The sequence below is a fragment of the Ovis canadensis genome, chromosome X (genome assembly GCF_042477335.2).
Source record: "Ovis canadensis isolate MfBH-ARS-UI-01 breed Bighorn chromosome X, ARS-UI_OviCan_v2, whole genome shotgun sequence".
NCBI lineage: Eukaryota > Metazoa > Chordata > Mammalia > Artiodactyla > Bovidae > Ovis > Ovis canadensis.
Genome location: NC_091727.1, coordinates 1,705,678 through 1,722,754, shown reverse-complemented (window position 1 = coordinate 1,722,754; position 17,077 = coordinate 1,705,678). Strand labels below are relative to the sequence as shown.

Sequence of the window (17,077 nt, the reverse complement as noted above, 5' to 3'; positions counted from 1 at the left end):
CTACATTTGACTGCATCTCAAGTCTTCACTCATGTGGTTTTCTCTTTTGCAGTGGTTGAGCCAGCCCTCTGAGATGTGAGTGAAGAATTGACGTGGGCTTGGGCCTGAGTGTATTCCGAATTCTACCCTTTTTTGCAGATGAGGAGTGCACACTTGATTTAGGTGTAAAAAAAACAAAATATGTGAGATCACTTTCTGAGTTACTATTAGTTGGAGAAAGGGACTGAAATTTACACATATCAGTATGTAATTGTTCCACGGTATCTCTCATTAGGGAATTGGATAGAAAAGCCTTTATTATTATTATTTTTTAAATTTTATTTTGTATTGGGACATGGCCGATTAATAATGCTGTGATGGTTTCAGGTGAACAGCAAAGGGACTCAGCCATCCATACACGTGTATCCATTCTCCCCCAAACTCCCCTCCCATCCAGGTTGCCACATGACATGGAGCAGAGTTCCCTGTGCTGTCCAGCAGGTCCTTGCTGGTTCTTCATGTTAAATACAGCAGTGTGTCCATGTCCAGCCCAGACTCCCTGACTATCCCTTCCCCCATCGTTCCCCCTGGTGACCATAAGGTGATTACAGAGTATTGAGCAGAGCTCCCTGTACTGTCCAGCAGGTCCTGGCTGGTTCTTCTTGTTACATACAGCGGTGTGTCCATGTCCAGCCCAGACTCCCTGACTATCCCTTCCCCCATCCTTCCCCCTGGTGACCATAAGGTGATTACAGAGTATTGAGCAGAGTTCCCTGTGCTGTCCAGCAGGTCCTGGCTGGTTCTTCTTGTTACATACAGCGGTGTGTCCATGTCCAGCCCAGACTCCCTGACTATCCCTTCCCCCATCCTTCCCCCTGGTGACCATAAGGTGATTACAGAGTATTGAGCAGAGCTCCCTGTACTGTCCAGCAGGTCCTGGCTGGTTCTCCATGTTAAACACAGCAGTGTGTCCATGTCCAGCCCAGACTCCCTGACTATCCCTTCCCCCATCCTTCCCCCTGGTGACCATAAGGTGATTACAGAGTATTGAGCAGAGCTCCCTGTACTGTCCAGCAGGTCCTGGCTGGTTCTTCTTGTTACATACAGCGGTGTGTCCATGTCCAGCCCAGACTCCCTGACTATCCCTTCCCCCATCCTTCCCCCTGGTGACCATAAGGTGATTACAGAGTATTGAGCAGAGCTCCCTGTACTGTCCAGCAGGTCCTGGCTGGTTCTTCTTGTTACATACAGCGGTGTGTCCATGTCCAGCCCAGACTCCCTGACTATCCCTTCCTCCATCCTTACCCCCTGGAACCATCAGGTTATTACAGAGGATCGAGCACAGTTCCCTGTGCTGTCCAGCAGGTCCTTGCTGGTTCTCCATGTTAAATCCAGCAGGGTGTCCATGTCCATCCCAGACTCCCTGTCTGTCCCTTCCTCCTGTACTTCTCCCTGGGAACCAAAATGTCCTTCTCTAAGTCTGTGACTGTGTTCCTGTTTTGTAAATCAGTTCCCTTTGTATCGTTTCTTTTTCCATCCTGCATATAAGGGGTGCCTCACAATATCTCTCCTTTCTCTGACTGACTTCACTCAACATGACACCCTCCGGATCCGTCCGTGTTGCCGCAGATGGCATTATTTCATTCTTTTTAATGGTCAAGTACTATTCTGACGTATATATCTACCGTGTCTTCATGCATTCCTCTGTCAGTGGACATTGAGATTGTCTGGGCTGTTGTAAACGGTGAAAAGCCTTTATTTTTCAGCCAAGCCCAGGTGAGCAATTTAACAGTCAGTAGACAGTGAAGACAACTTCAAAAGAATATTTGCCAGCCAAGTGAAAGTGAAAGCTGCTCAGTCATGTCCAGTTTTTTGCGACCGCATGGACTGAATTCTCCAGGCCAGGGTAGTGGAGTGGGTAGCCTTTCCCTTCTCCAGGGATCTTCCCAACCCAGGGAACGAACCCAGGTCTCCAGCATTGCAGGCGGATTCTTTACCAGCTGAGCCACCAGGGAACCCCAAAATACTGGAGTGGGTAGCCTGTCCCTTCTCCAGGGGATTTTCCCAACCCCTGCATTGCAGGGGAACCGAATCACCTGCATTGCAGGCAGATTCTTTACCAACTGAGCTATCAGGGGAGCCGTTACCAGCCAAAGAAATATGCAGAGCTTTCCATAATTGAATTCATCATCTTTCATTAGGCAAAAGAACCTTCCTGACCACAGTTCTCTTTTGCCCCATTCACTGGAAAACACTGGATCCAAAAGAACAAAGACCGGACTTCTCTGCTAGTCCAGCGGGTAAGAATTCTCCTGCCAGTGGAAGGAACATGCGTTCGATCCCTCGTCCAGGAAGATTCCGCACGCTGTGGAGCAACTAAGTCTGCACGCGACTTCTGTGCCCGTGTCCTGCAGCTGTGGAAGTCCGCACGCCTAGAGAGTAGCTCCTGAAACTTGAGGGTGGCCTCCACTCTCTACAACTGGAGCAAGTCATGCACAACATCAAAAACCCCAGCACAGGCTAAAAAGAAAAAAAAAAGAATAAAGACCAAACATCAGTCAGAGAGACCAGAATCACAGTCATTGAAAAATAAAACAATAGACTCTTTGTGGGGTTCACGTTCAGGGCTGATCCCAACAGGTCTGTGTAGCTAATCTCAAAAGGATTAGCCGTGGCCAGGAATGGACTTCTTGAAGGAACTGCCCCAGGCTGCTAGGGGCAACACGTAAATAAATAATTTCAACATCACCAGTATACCCTATCATTATTTGTAAATGTCGGCAACATGCTGGGTTTTTTCCAGTGCTTTTGGGAATCCAGAAAAGGGTCGAGGCATGTTTCTTCCACTCAGGATTGGATGATTAGCTGGTGGGTGGCTGGGCGCACGTACCCAGCATCTCGCCTGTGTCGTTATATAACAATATAAGGCAGGAACCAAAGCCTCATTTCTCCCCTGTTTCATTCGAAAATCTGCTCGTTGTCATTGGATCCAATTTTAGAAAGCTTGCCCCTGGAAGGCCCGAAGCAGGTTTTCCCCGTTTAGAATGAGAAGCTTATTAGAAATATCTCTGTTCCATTTATTTGACCTACCACAGTCCAGTTTAGTTCAGTGTCCTATGGTTTGTGACCCCGTGGACTGCAGCACACCAGGCCTCCTTGTCCATCAGCAACTCCCAGAGTTTACTCAGACTCGTATCTGTCGAGTCAGTGATGCCATCTAACTATCTCATCCTCTCTCGTCCCCTTCTCCTTCTGCCCTTAATGTTTCCCAGCCTCAGGGTCTTTTCCAATGAGTCAGCTCTTCACATCAGGTGGCCAAAATATTGGAGCTTCAGCTTCAGCATCAGTCCTTCCAATGAACACCCAGGACTGATCTCCTTTAGAATGGACTGGTTGGATCTCCTTGCAGTCCAAGGGACTCTCAAGAGTCTTTTCCAACACCCCAGTTCCAAAGCATCCATTGATCGGCGCTCAGCTTTCTTTAGAGTCCAACTCTCACATCCACACACAGAAGCAGACGAAGTGAATTACTGTGTTTGGGGGTCCGAGAAGAGAATGCAGATCAACTGATGTGAGTCTGTTTTGTCTTGTCCCCATCAAGCCGGCCTTGGTACGCTGTTATCCCTCCGCAGTGAGTGGGTTGCCATGGCAACCAGGCTCAAGGGGACAAGGCACCTTCCAAGTTCTTTCTGCTTCGATAGCCGCCGCACCTTCTCCAGGAACCTCTGCAGTGGGGGCTGTCATCTGATGTGTGTGCGTGAGTTTGTTTTTAATTTTAAGATAGTTCATTTATTTGCCTGGCCGTGCTGGGTCCCAGTTGAGGCTCGTGAGATCTTTAGTTCCAGCATATGTTGAGTTGAGTGCTTCAGTCCTATCTGACTCTTTCCGAACCTGTAGACTGTGTAGCCCGCCAGGCTCCTCCGTGCATGGGATTCTGCAGGCAAGAATACTGGAGTGGGTTGCCATTCCCTTCTCCAGGGGATCTTCCTGACCCAGGGGTCGATCCCACGTCTCCTGCGTTGGCAGGTAGCTTTATGAACTCTTAGGTAACACATGTGGGACCCAGCTCCCTGACTAGGGATGGAACCCAGGTCCCCTGCGTTGGGAGCAGGGAGATTTAGCCACTGGACCACCACGTGTGTATTTGAATCCAGCTCAGAGTCCCAGGGACGGGGGAGCCTCCTGGGCTTCTGTCTGTGGGGTCGCACAGAGTCAGACACGACTGAAGTGGCTTAGCAGCAGCAGAGTCCCTTGGACTGTAAGGAGATCAAACTAGTCAGTCCTCAGTTCAGTTCAGTTCAGTCGCTCAGTCGTGTCCGACTCTTTGTGACCCCATGAATCGCAGCACGCCAGGCCTCCCTGTCCCTCACCAACTGCCAGAGTTCACTCAGACTCACGTCCATCGAGTCAGTGATGCCATCCAGCCATCTCATCCTCTGTCATCCCCTTCTCCTCCTGCCCCTTATCCTTCCCGGCATCAGAGTCAGTCAATCCTAAAGGAGATCAATCCTAAGTATTCACTGGAAGGACTGATGCTGAAGCTGAAACTCTAATATTTGGGCCACCTGATGCGAAGAACTGACTAACTGGAAAAGACCCTGATGCTGGGGAAGACTGAAGGCAGGAGGAGAGCGGGCTGATAGAAGACGAGATGGTTCGGTAGCATCGCCAACTCAGTTGACATGAAGCTGAACAAACTCCAGGAGATGGTGAAGGACAGAGGCGCCTGGCCTGCTGGACTCCATGGGGTCATAAACAGGTGGACACGGCTGAGCAACTGAACAGCAAATCTGCTACTTACCAAAAAAAGAAAAAGAACGAGGTATTTTTTCAGTTTGTAGAAGTAGGGGAGCCCAGTAAAAATATAGGAAACATACTTACATTTCAAGTAGGGGTAAATGGTGAGTGATTTTATTTTATTTTTAAACTTTTTACTTTATATTGGAGTATAGCCTATTATCAATGTTGTGATAGTTTCAGGTAGACAGGAAGGGACTCAGCCGTACATATACGCGTACCCATTCTCCCCCAAACTCCTCTCCCATCCAGGCTGCCACATGACATGGAGCAGAGTTCCCTGTGCTGTCCATCAGGTCCTTGCTGGTTCTCCTTGTTAAATACAGCAGTGTGTCCATGTCCACCCCAGACTCCCTGACTATCCCTTCCCCCATCCCTCCCCCTGGGAACCATAAGGTTATTACAGAGTATTGAGCAGAGTTCCCTCTGCTGTCCAGCAGGTCCTTGCTGGTTCTCCATGTTAAACACAGCAGTGTGTCCATGTCCATCCCAGACTCCCTGACTGTCCCTTCCCCCATCCTTCCCCCTGGGAACCGTGAGGTTATTACAGAGTATTGAGCAGAGTTCCCTGTGCTTTCCAGCAGGTCCTTGCTGGTTCTCCATGTTAAACACAGCAGTGTGTCCATGTCCATCCCAGACTCCCTGACTATCCCTTACCCCATCCTTCCCCCTGGGAACCATAGGGTTATTACAGAGTACTGAGCAGAGTTCCCTGTGCTGTCCAGCAGGCCCTTGCTGGTTCTCCGTGTTAAATACAGCAGTGTGTCCATGTCCATCCTGAACACCCTGACTATGTCTTCCCCCGTCCTTCTTGCTGGTAACCATAAGGTTATTACAGAGTACTGAGCAGAGTTCCCTGTGCTGGACAGCAGGTTCTTGCTGGTTCTCCATGTTAATACAGCAGTGTGTCCATGTCCTTCCCAAACTCCCTGACTATCCCTTCCCCCATCCTTCCCCCTGGTGACCATAAGGTTATTACAGAGGATTGAGCAGAATTCCCTGTGCTGGACAGCAGGTCCTTGCTGGTTATCCGTGTTAAATGCAGCAGTGTGTCCGTGTCCATCTCAAACTCCTATCTCTTTGAATGAATTTTTAAATCCTAAGTTTGTCCCCGATTCATATACGTGCTTTAAAAAAAGTGTTCACTGTTTATCTCCTCTTCAAATTTAACTGGTGGTTACCGCTGCTGCTAAGTGCCAGTGTGACCTACACGCAGTGTCGGGGACAGACTTGCCCTCGTGGACGGTAAACCAGCCGCCGTCGGTAAAGGGCGCTCCTGCTGCAGATCGTCTGTGACAAGATGCATAATCATGTCGCCGTCCCCAGATGCATTTACTTAGAAGGAAGTCTCAATAGGATCGCCTTAAAGAAAACAAACCTTCACAAGTGAGAGAACAAGGCTCCCATTCATCGCAGAAGAGGGGACTGGCAGAGAAAGAAAGAGTCCTTTAAAATAGCTTGAAATGACATCGTCGGTCTACCCAAGATACCCTCGTGGCTCTTGGCTGACAATCTCCTTCTCTTCTGTGAGTTGGCGTTTACCCCGGTTGGCAACACTCTGAATGCCGGAGAGCAAAAAAATAATAATAATAATAATAATAATGCGCTGGGCTTCAGTTTGTGTCAAGGCTGGCTGTTTACTGAGCCCGACACAGTCCTACCCGGGAGAAACCACAAGTGGTTCCAACGTCATATACAGTAACGACCGGACGATACATCTGGGCTATTGTACCGGTTTTGTAACTATGCCTATCAGCGTAGACTCTCCTGTCTCATCCTGCCATTGCAGCGGCTTTCAAGTGTTACCTCATGTTGAAAAATAAACGCAACATTCTTCTTCCTGCTGTCCTGAAGGCTCTCTTAATGATAAGTAAACAGTCCTGTCCTGGCCATCTAATATTTACACAGGTGGGAGTTGTTTCTCCAGGCAAAGGAAAACGTTTTGAATGAACGCATGCGAAGGCTTTCCGTCTTCGGAGACGTTTTATTTTCATGAAGCAGCGGCCTCGAAAAGCAAAAGTCTACGCTGAGTCACAGGGTTTTATCATTTTATCTCGAAACCCCCGGCACCTTGCGCCGTCTCTGCAAACACAGAAGCACACAGGTCATCTCTTGATACTTTGTGACCCCGCAGACTGCAGCACGCCAGGCTTCCCTGTCCTTCACCGTCTCCCAGACTTTGCTCAGACCCATGTCCATTGAGCCGGTGATGCCATCTAACCATCTCATCCTCTGTCGTCCACTTTTCCTCCCGCCTTCAATCTTTCCCAGCATCAGGGTCTTTTCTAATGAGTCAGTTCTTCCCATCATCTGGCCAGAGTATTGGAGTTTCAGCTTCAGCATCAGTCCTTCCAATGAATATTCAGGACTGGTTTCCTTTAGGATGGACTGGTTGGATCTCCTTGCAATGCAAGGGGCTCTCAAGAGTCTTCTCCAGCGCCTCAGTCTGAAAAAAAACATTCATTCTTTGGTGCTCAGCCTTCTTTATGATCCAGCTATCACACTGTTGTGAATGTAATAGAAACACACCAGGTACTGGTTGCTCAATTGTGTAGGTTGCCTGTGTGTAGTTTGCTTTGCAGTCAGCGTCATTGCAACAGATAAATCCGTGTGCATCCCTGGGACTCTGGAGACAGCCAAGTGTTCATTGAGATTCTAGGAAACAGGGAAGCCAAACAATAGTATGCACCTTCCCGTTGTCTGTCTGCCCACCTTCCTGCTCTTAATAAAAGGGATGGAAAGGAGATAAATATTGGTGAGAGGTATTCAGGATCTGCGGCTTCCCATGTGACACAGTGGTTAAAACAGAAAATCCGCCTACCAGTGCAGGAGACCCAAGTTCCATCGCTGGGTCGGGAAGATTCCCCTGGAGGAGGACATGGCAATCCACTCCAGTGTTCTTGCCTGGAGAATGCCATGGACAGAGGAGCCTGGAAAAGGGGTAGGCTACCCACTCCAGTATTCTTGGCCTTCCCTGGTGACTCAGATGGTAAAGAATCTACATGCAATGCGAGAGATCTGGGTCCCATCCTTGGGTCGGGAAGATTCCCCTGGAGGAGGAAACGGCAACCCACTCCAGTGTTCTTGCCTGGAGAATCCCATGGACAGAGGAGCCTGGTGGGGCTACAGTCCATGGGGTCGCACAGAGTCAGACATGACTGAGCAGCTAACACAGACATACTCATACACATTCACGGTCTAGTTGACATGATGGTCTTGATTCACGAACATCCAGAATTCGTGGGATGAACGTAAGGAAGCGGACGGTGCACCTGCCAAGCGGGGAGTTAGTGTCACCACTGACAGAACTTCCGTTCATGGGTGTGAGGATTCAGAACTTTGCATCTGGGGCCAGGCTGTGTATTCACGAAAACTCCTTACGGATGACCATCGCCCGTGATGGTGTTCTGTAGACAGGCATGTGCTGAGATGCCTTCTTGGGGACCGCACTGGACTGTGTGACTACCTTCCCTTCTCTTGGAGATCCCCTGCCGGGCAGACAGATGTATTTCAAGGCTCAAACACCAAAAACATGGTTTAAGTGAACAGACAGGAAGCTTGGATCTGCAGTAATGGGATTTGTATGGTTAATTACCTTATAGTGAGGTAGCTCAGTCGTGTCCAACTCTTTGCGATCCCATGGACTGTAGTCTGCCAGGCTTCTTTGTCCATGGGATTTTCCAGGCAAGAGTACTGGAGTGGGGTGGCATTTCCTTCTCCAGGGGATCTTCCTGACCCAGGGCTCAAACCCAGGTCTCCTGCATTGCAGGCAGACGCTTTACCCTCTGAGCTCCAAGAAGCTCTACTAATTCCCTTAGATTCCTGCTATTTCTGAACCAGAGGACACCGGGTTTTCTAGGATTTATGATGTCACCATACTTTATTTGCTGTTGTGGTCCTGAGTCTCAGAACAGACTCTAAAATAAGACACAGATGAACTTAACTGATGAATCAGAAACAGCCTCACAGACATAGGAACCAGACTTTTGGTTACCGAAGGGGAAGGGGAGAAGAATAAATCAGCAGTTTGGGGTTAACGTAAACACACCACTGTATATAAAACTTGCATGGAATCAATGAGATAACGAAGGGCAGGGAAGCCTGGTGTGCTGCAGTTCTTGGGAACCGCACTGGACTGTAGCCTGGGAGACTACAGTCCACGGGATCGCAAAGAGTCGGGCACGATTTAGCAACTGAACAACCGGAGCGTGATGAAATGGGCTTCCCCGGCGGCTCAGTGGGAAAGAGTCCCGCTGCCGATAGAGGAGACCTGGGTTCCATCCGTGAGTTGGGAGGATCCCCTGGAGAAGGAAATGGCAACCCACTCCAGTATTCTTCCTGGAGAACCCCATGGACAGAGAAGCCTGGTGGGGCTACAGTCCAGAGTCACAAAGAGTCAGCTATGATTTAGCAGCTAAACAACAATTAACAACAAATATATAAAATAAACCACAAGGATGTAATGTATAGCGCAGGGAACTGTACGCAATATTTGTTAATCACCTAGAGTGGAAAAGAATGTGAAAAAAAAATACACGTATATGTTTATATAACTGACTCACTGCTGTGTAGCTGAAATTAACACAGCATTGTAAATCGACTGTACTTTGGTAGAAAAATTACTTATAAAAAGTTGAAGGGGCAAAATCTTTCTAATCCAGGAGTAGGCGAATATTTCTTTCCTTTTTTAAAAAAATATATTTACTTATTTCACTGTGCTGGGTCTTAGTTATAACATGCAGGACCCTGACCAGGGATTGAATACCTGGACCCCTGCATTGCAAGCTCAGAGTCTTACTCACTTGACCACCAGGGAAGTCCCTTGGTGGAGATTTTGTAAACAAAATCATAAAAACAGAGGCTATGAGTAAAGAAAAAAATAGAGGCATTTCACTTAATCCAACTCAACATTCAGGAAACTAAGATCATGGCATCTGGTCCCATCACTTCATGGCAAATAGGTGGGGAAACAGTGGAAACAGTGGCTGACTTTATATTTTGAGGCTCCCAAATCACTGCAGATGGTGACTGCAGCCATGAAATCAAAAGACGCTTGCTCCTTGGAAGGAAAGCTATGACCAACTTAGACAGCATGTTGAAAAAAAAGCTGTGCTTTTGAACTGTGGCGCTGGAGAAGACTCTTGAGAGTCCCCTGGACTGCAAGGAGATCCAACCAGTCCAGCCTAAAGGAAATCGCTCCTGAATATTCATCGGAAGGACTGATGTTGAAGCTGAAACTCCAATACTCTGGCCGCCTGATGTGAAGAACTGACTCATTGGGAAAGACCCTGATGCTGGGAAAGGTTGAGGGCAGGAGAAGGGGACGACAGAGGATGAGATGGCTGGATGGCATCACCGCCTCCATGGACATGGGTCTGAGCAAAGTCTGGGAGATGGTGAAGGACAGGGAAGCCTGGCGTGCTGCAGTCTGTGGGGTCACAAAGTATCAAGAGATGACCTGTGTGCTTCTGTGTTTGCGGAGACGGCACAAGGTGCTTTGGGTTTCAAGACAAAATGATAAAACCCTGTGACTCAACATAGACATGAGTTTGAGTAAGCTCCGGGAGTTGGTGATGGACAGGGAGGCCTGGTATGCTGCAGTCCACGGGGTCGCAGAGAGTTGAACGCAACTGAGTGACTGAACTGAACTGAATTAAAATGAAGGCTTTCTGTGAAGCGCATCGTAAGCAAAGTTTAGTGGCTGGCTGAGAGGGTGGTTGGTACCTGTTATTTGTGATATCCAAATATATAACAGGAGGATTCCCTGCAGGTCTGGTGGTTTGGACACTGAGCTTCCACTGCAGGGGGTGTGGGTTCAATCCCTGCTCAGGAAACTAAGATCCTAAAGGCTGCATGGCACCACCATGAAAAATAAATAAATGAGCTCAATAAAACAAACAGATTCTTATCTAGAAGAGACGTGAGCTCTTACAAATTAATGGGGAAAGCACACTGGAAACACTATTAAAAAAGAAAAGAAAGAAACAGGTGAAGTATGGAAACAGACAGTGCACAAAGGAATGTTGTTTAGTCGGTTGGTCGTGTCCAACTCTGCGACCCCATGGACTGCAGCACGCCAGGCTTCCTGGTCCTTCACCATCTCCTGGAGTTTGTTTGAACTCATGTCCATTGAGTCAGTGATGCCGTCCAACCATCTCATCCTCTGCCGTCCCCTTCTCCTCCTGCCTTCAATCTTTTTCAGCATCAGGGTCTCTTTTAGTGAGTCAGCTCTTCGCATGAGGTGGTCAAAGAATTGAAGCTTCAGCCTTAGAATCAGTCCTTCCAGTGAACATTCAGGACTGATTTCCTTTAGGATGGACTGGTTGGATCTCCTTGCAGTCCAAGGGACTCTCAAGAGTCTTCTCCAGCACCACAGTTCAGAAGCATCAATTCTTTGGCGTTCAGCTTTCTTTATAGCCCAACTCTCACATCCACACATGACCACTGGAAAAACCATAGCCTTGACCAGACGAAGCTTTGTCAGCCAAGTAACGTCTGTGCTTTTCAGTATGCTGTCTAGGTTGGTCATAGCTTTTCTTCCAAGGAGCAAACGTGTTTGAATTCCATCACTGCAGTCACCATCCGCAGTGGTTTTGGAGCCCAAGAAAATAATGTCTGTGACTCTTTCCATGGCACAAAAGAATAAGGCCTTTTCAGTGATGAGTTAATGAGCAGAGTTGACAGAGGAAAGCAACAGCGAGAGAGACTTTTGTGTGGCTTGATGTTGCAAGATGTGAACGATGGAAATACACCTAATGTTCTCAGGGGCCTGAGCAGGGGAGAACGCCCCTACGGTGGGAGTGAGAGTCAGCATTGTAGCTGCCCTCCTGAAGAGCATTCTGGCCAGACTTCAGATCTTCCCCCGAGTGGACTGTCTCATGACCCAGCCGTACCCCGCATAGGTCTAAAGCCCAGAGGAATTCTTAACAGACGTGCGTTCAGGAATTTTTAGCAGGCACAGTCTCAGGTCTCTCCCGAGGCTTACGGAATTCAGGCTGCCTGAGGGCGGTCCTCACCCCGTGACCCTCGCAGAGCGTGTTAGACGGACGCTGCAGATGGACGTTTGAGCCCCGCAGATGGAGGCTCGGCTCCATGATGAGGTCCTGAAAGCATTTTGCTGAGTGAGAGACGTTGGGCAAACACTGTGAGATTTACGGCACCGTCCTATTTATAGAAACGAGAACCACATCCTCGCAGAGCCGCGTGCTGGGGTTGACAAGCCACAGGCATCGTGGAAGACATGTGTCAACCAGGCTGCAAGGCGGGGGGGGAGGGAAATGAAGGCTGTTGCGGGCTGACGGCAGGAATGAGGTGAAGGTTGAAGACAAGTCAACAAGGGAATGATCTTGCCACGGGTGGTGGCCGTTTTTAAAATTTGCTTGTTTTTACGTGGAGCGTACTTAATTGCTTTACAAAAGCGTGTTGGTCCCTGCCATCTGTGCACATGAATCAGCCGTAGGTATACACGTGTCCTTTCCCTCTTGAACCCCGCTTCCACCTGCTACCACATCCCACCCCTCTAGACTGTCACTGAGCCCTGGTTTGAGTCCCCGCAGTCATACAGGAATTTCCCACTGGCTGTCTGCTTTACAGATGCCCTATGTGTCTCTGTTTCCCTGCTAGTCTCTCTGTTCACCCACCCCCTCCTTCCCCCAGCATGTCCATGTCTGTTCTCTGTGTTTGCCTCTGCATTGCTGCTCTGCAAACGGGTTCGTCAGTCCCATCTGTCTCGATTCCATAGTGAAGTCGCTCAGTCGTGTCCGACTCTTTGCCACCCCAGGGACACCAGGCTCCTCTGTCGGTGGGATTTTCTAGGCAAGAGTACTGGAGTGGGTTGCCATTTCCTTCTCCAGGGAACTTCCCGACCCAGGGATTGAACCCAGGTCTCCCACATTGTAGACAGACGCTTTACCGTCTGAGCCACCAGGGGAGTCAACTATATGTGCGTTACTATATAGTATTTGTTTTTCTTTTTCTGGCTTACTTCACTTTTTTTTTTTATAATAAGCTCTCCGTTCATCCATCTCATTAGAGCTGACTCAAATGAGTCCCTTTTCACGGCTGGGTAATATTCCGTTGTGTATAGGTACCACACCTTATTTATCCATTCATCTGTCAATGGATATTTAAGTGGCTTCCATGTCCTAGCTTTTGTAAATAGTGCTGCAGTGAACCTTGCGTTATATATGCCTTTTCCAGTCCAGTCTCTTTTTCACTGGATTCTCTATGTCTTTGATAATGGTTTCTTCAGGGTATATGCCCAGTAGTGGAACTGCTGACTCATATGGTACTTTTATTCCTAGCTTTTTGAGGCATCTCCATTCTGAGTGGTGGCAAATTTAAAGGATCATTCAGCTCTTGAGACTGTGGTCCAACTGACGACAACCACAAAAATATATGCGTAACTGGCATTTGGCCAGGTCAGTGCAGAACGGAGGCAGCGGAGTTCAGAGGTTAAGACAGCATGAGAGGTCTAGGTCAGCGTGTCTCCACCTTGGAAGCTCTAATGTTTAGGGACCTGGGTAATTCTTTAGGGGGAGGAAGGTCTGTCCTGTGTGTTGTGGGGTGTGGAGCAGCCTCTCTGAGCTCCTCCCACGAGGTGTCAGGAGCACCCCCTGCCCTAGTTCTGACAGCAAAAAATGTCTCCACGCCTCGTCATACGTGCTCTGAGGAGCACGGTCATCCCCAGTTGAGAACCGCAGCCATAGACACATAGATAGATATAAAGATAGACAGGTAGGAGACAAAGACACACAGATACATGATAGGTAGATACAGAGACGGATGGATGGATTAGGTAGATGACATATAGACAGGTAGGCAGTAGAGACAGGTAAGTGGATAGGTGATAGAGTACATAGACTGATAGTAGGAATAGGTAGGTAGGTAGTAGAGACAGATGGATGGGTGGGTAGAGAGACGTGATTCAACCAGCATCTGGTTGAATGGGTGGGTAGATAGACATGATAGATGGTGGTTGGATGGGTGGATAGAGAGACATGATCGATGCTGGTTGAATGGGTGGGTAGAGAGACATGAGAGATGCTGGCTGAATGGGTGGATAAAGAGACATGATAGATGGTGGTTGAATGGGTGGAAAGAGAGACATGATCGATGCTGGTTGAATGGGTGGGTAGAGAGACATGAGAGATGCTGGCTGAATGGGTGGATAAAGAGACATGATAGATGGTGGTTGAATGGGTGGAAAGAGAGACATGATAGATGGTGGTTGAATGGGTGGGTAGAGAGACATGACAGTTGCTGGTTGAATGGGTGGATAGAGAGACATGACCGATGCTGGTTGAACGGGTGGGTAGAGAGACATGACAGACGCTGGTTGAATGGGTGGGTAGAGAGACATGATAGACAGATGCTGGTTGGATGGGTGGGTAGAGAGACGGGATAGATGCTGGTTGAATGGGTGGGTAGAGAGACGGGATAGATGCTGGTTGAATGGGTGGGTAGAGAGACATGATCGATGCTGGTTGGATGGGTGGGTAGAGAGACATGACAGACGCTGGTTGAATGGGTGGGTAGAGAGATATGATAGACGGACGCTGGTTGGATGGGTGGGTAGAGAGATGGGATAGATGCTGGTTGAATGGGTGGGTAGAGAGACATGATCGATGCTGGTTGGACGGGTGGGTAGAGAGACATGATAGACAGACGCTGGTTGGATGGGTGGGTAGAGAGACGGGATAGATGCTGGTTGAATGGGTGGGTAGAGAGACATGATCGATGCTGGTTGGATGGGTGGGTAGAGAGACATGAGAGACGCTGGTTGAACAGATGGGTAGAGAGACATGACAGACACTGGTTGAATGGGTGGGTAGAGAGACATGATAGACAGACGCTGGTTGAATGGGTGGGTAGAGAGACATGATAGATGATGGTTGAATGGGTGGATAGATAGACGGGATAGATGCTGGTTGAATGGGTGGGCAGATAGACATGATAGACAGATGCTGGTCGAATGGGTGGATAGATAGATGGGATAGATGTTGGTTGAATGGGTGAGTAGAGAGACATGATAGACGGTGGTTGGATGGTGGGTAGAGAGACATGATAGAGAGATGCTGGTCGAATGGGTGGATAGATAGACGGGATAGATGCTGGTCGAATGGGTGGGTAGAGAGACATGATAGATGCTGGTCGAATGGGTGGATAGATAGACATGATAGATGCTGGTCGAATGGGTGGAAAGAGAGACCTGATAGGTGCTGCTTGAATGGGTGGATAGATGTACGGATAGATAGTTGATGCGTGGCGGGATTGATACAAGTGGTAGATCAATAGGTGATATGCAGATAGATAGGTTGGTCGGGGATGGAGAGTCGAGACAGGCCGATCGATAGATGGTATGTTGATAGTAGAGACAGACCGCAGATAAATAGTTGAGTGAGATGATGGATTCACAGGGAGTATCCACAGATAGACGGATAGGTTGATTGTGGATGCATAGATCAATTGATGTGAGATGATAGAGAGATGGTCTATGAACGGATAGGTAGATCGCAGAGATAAATGAATGGATAGCTAGACTGTGTGTGGATGGATTGATAGAAATGGTAGGTTGATAGATGGTAGATGGCGATTGATTCATAGATGATAGTGGAGGCCGACACTGGGTAGATAGTAGACGTGGGTGGACGGATAAACAGATGGTGGCTGGATGGGTGGATGAAAATGGTAGCTTGATGATAGGTAGTGCAGCTAAATAGCTTGCTAGATGGTAGGTTGATTGATGGTACACATGGTGGAAAGATGGTAGAGACTGGTAGATGGTACAGACAGACAGATAGTAGAGACAGATGATGCATGGAGAGTAGACACGGGTGGATGGATGCATGGATACATGAATGGGTGGGTGGCTTGGTGGAAGTGATAGCTCGATACATGATAGTACAGCAACGTATATTGATAGATGATAGATTAATTGAGAGTGCAGACAGATGATGGATGGATAGATTGATTGTACAGAAAGCTACATAGATAGATAGTAGAAATAGATGATGCATCTATCTGCATGTATCTACATGGATGGATGGATGGATGGATGGATAGGTGATGGATGAATGGATACATAAGAGAGATGGATGGATGGATAGAGTAGATAGATAAAATCTTGACTTCATGCTCAGTCAGAGTTTCTCAGCCTCAGCCCTGGTGGTACAGAGGTTAAAGCATCTGCCTGCAATGTGGGAGACCTGGGTTCGATCCCTGGGTCAGGAAGATCCCCTGGAGAAGGAAATGGCAACCCACTCGACTGTTCTTGCCTGGAGAATCCCATGGACGGAGGAGCTTGGTGGGCTACAGTCCACGGGTCGCAGAGAGTCGGACACGACTGAGCAACTTCACCTCTCGCTGACATTTGGGGCTGGACGGCGCTCTGATGTGGGGCAGAATTAACGGGTTACTTACTTCTCACTTCTTTAAATTCAGCGCACGTCTTTCTTCTGTGAATTCATGTCTGCCGACTCAGGAACGTCTTTCATCTCTGGGTGTGTGTCTGCCAGCTCAGGAAGGTTCTCTTGGATTATGCTTCCTGGACTGTCTTTGGGTTGAATAGTGTTTGTCTTGTTGAGTGATTCGTCTTGCATGGAGGAGCTCGATCTCTTCTCTGTATTCAAACAGACCAACAGCAAATCTCTTCCCGTTTTCACTGCATTAAACCTTTCCTCTGGGTTGTACATTTTCATTGGAGTTTGTCTCCTGCCTCTCGGAGGTGATTTTCTGTAGGATGTGATCTGAGATGTGTGCCCCTCCACAGTCATTCATTTTCATGCGTCTGGGTTTTCAAGTGGCAACCCACTCCAGTATTCTTGCCTAGAGAATCCTGTGGACAGGGGAGCCTGGTGGGCTGCTGTCTGTGGGGTCGCACAGAGTCGGACATGACTGAAGCGACTTAGCAAGCATGCATGTGCTTCCTCCCATTCTCAGAACATTTCTCCTGCTTTTCTAGTAGATGGGTTCCAGAAATAACCAATTCTTCTCGCCTTCTGAAGTCCTTCAGCACCCCCTTCTCCTTTGGATGGGGAGTTTTTTTGTTTTTTTTTTTTTCCTTTGTTTACAGAATTGGTTGCAAAGAGAGCTATCTTAGTGCTTTCTTCACCCAGAAAATACACACCACTATTCTGGGGCCTTCCCCAGTGGTCCAGCAGATAAGAATCCATCTGCCAGTGCAGGGGACACGGATTCGATCCCTGGTCGAGGCAGATTCCGCGTGAGCAAGTAAGCCCCATGCACCACAGCCGCTGAGCTCTAGCGCCCACACGCTGCTACTCCTGAGCCCGTGTCCAAA

At 48.4% G+C, this 17,077-nt stretch overlaps 1 long non-coding RNA gene across 1 annotated transcript in view; it reads right to left on the bottom strand.

The window, feature by feature from the left end:
• Positions 1-1,712: 1,712 nt before the first annotated feature.
• LOC138431378 (uncharacterized) overlaps positions 1,713-17,077 on the bottom strand; it is a 24,549-nt gene continuing 9,184 nt past the window's right edge. Inside the window, exon 2 of the long non-coding RNA XR_011253643.1 lies at positions 1,713-2,499. This is a non-coding gene — a long non-coding RNA (uncharacterized lncRNA). The remainder of the gene's footprint in view (positions 2,500-17,077) is intronic.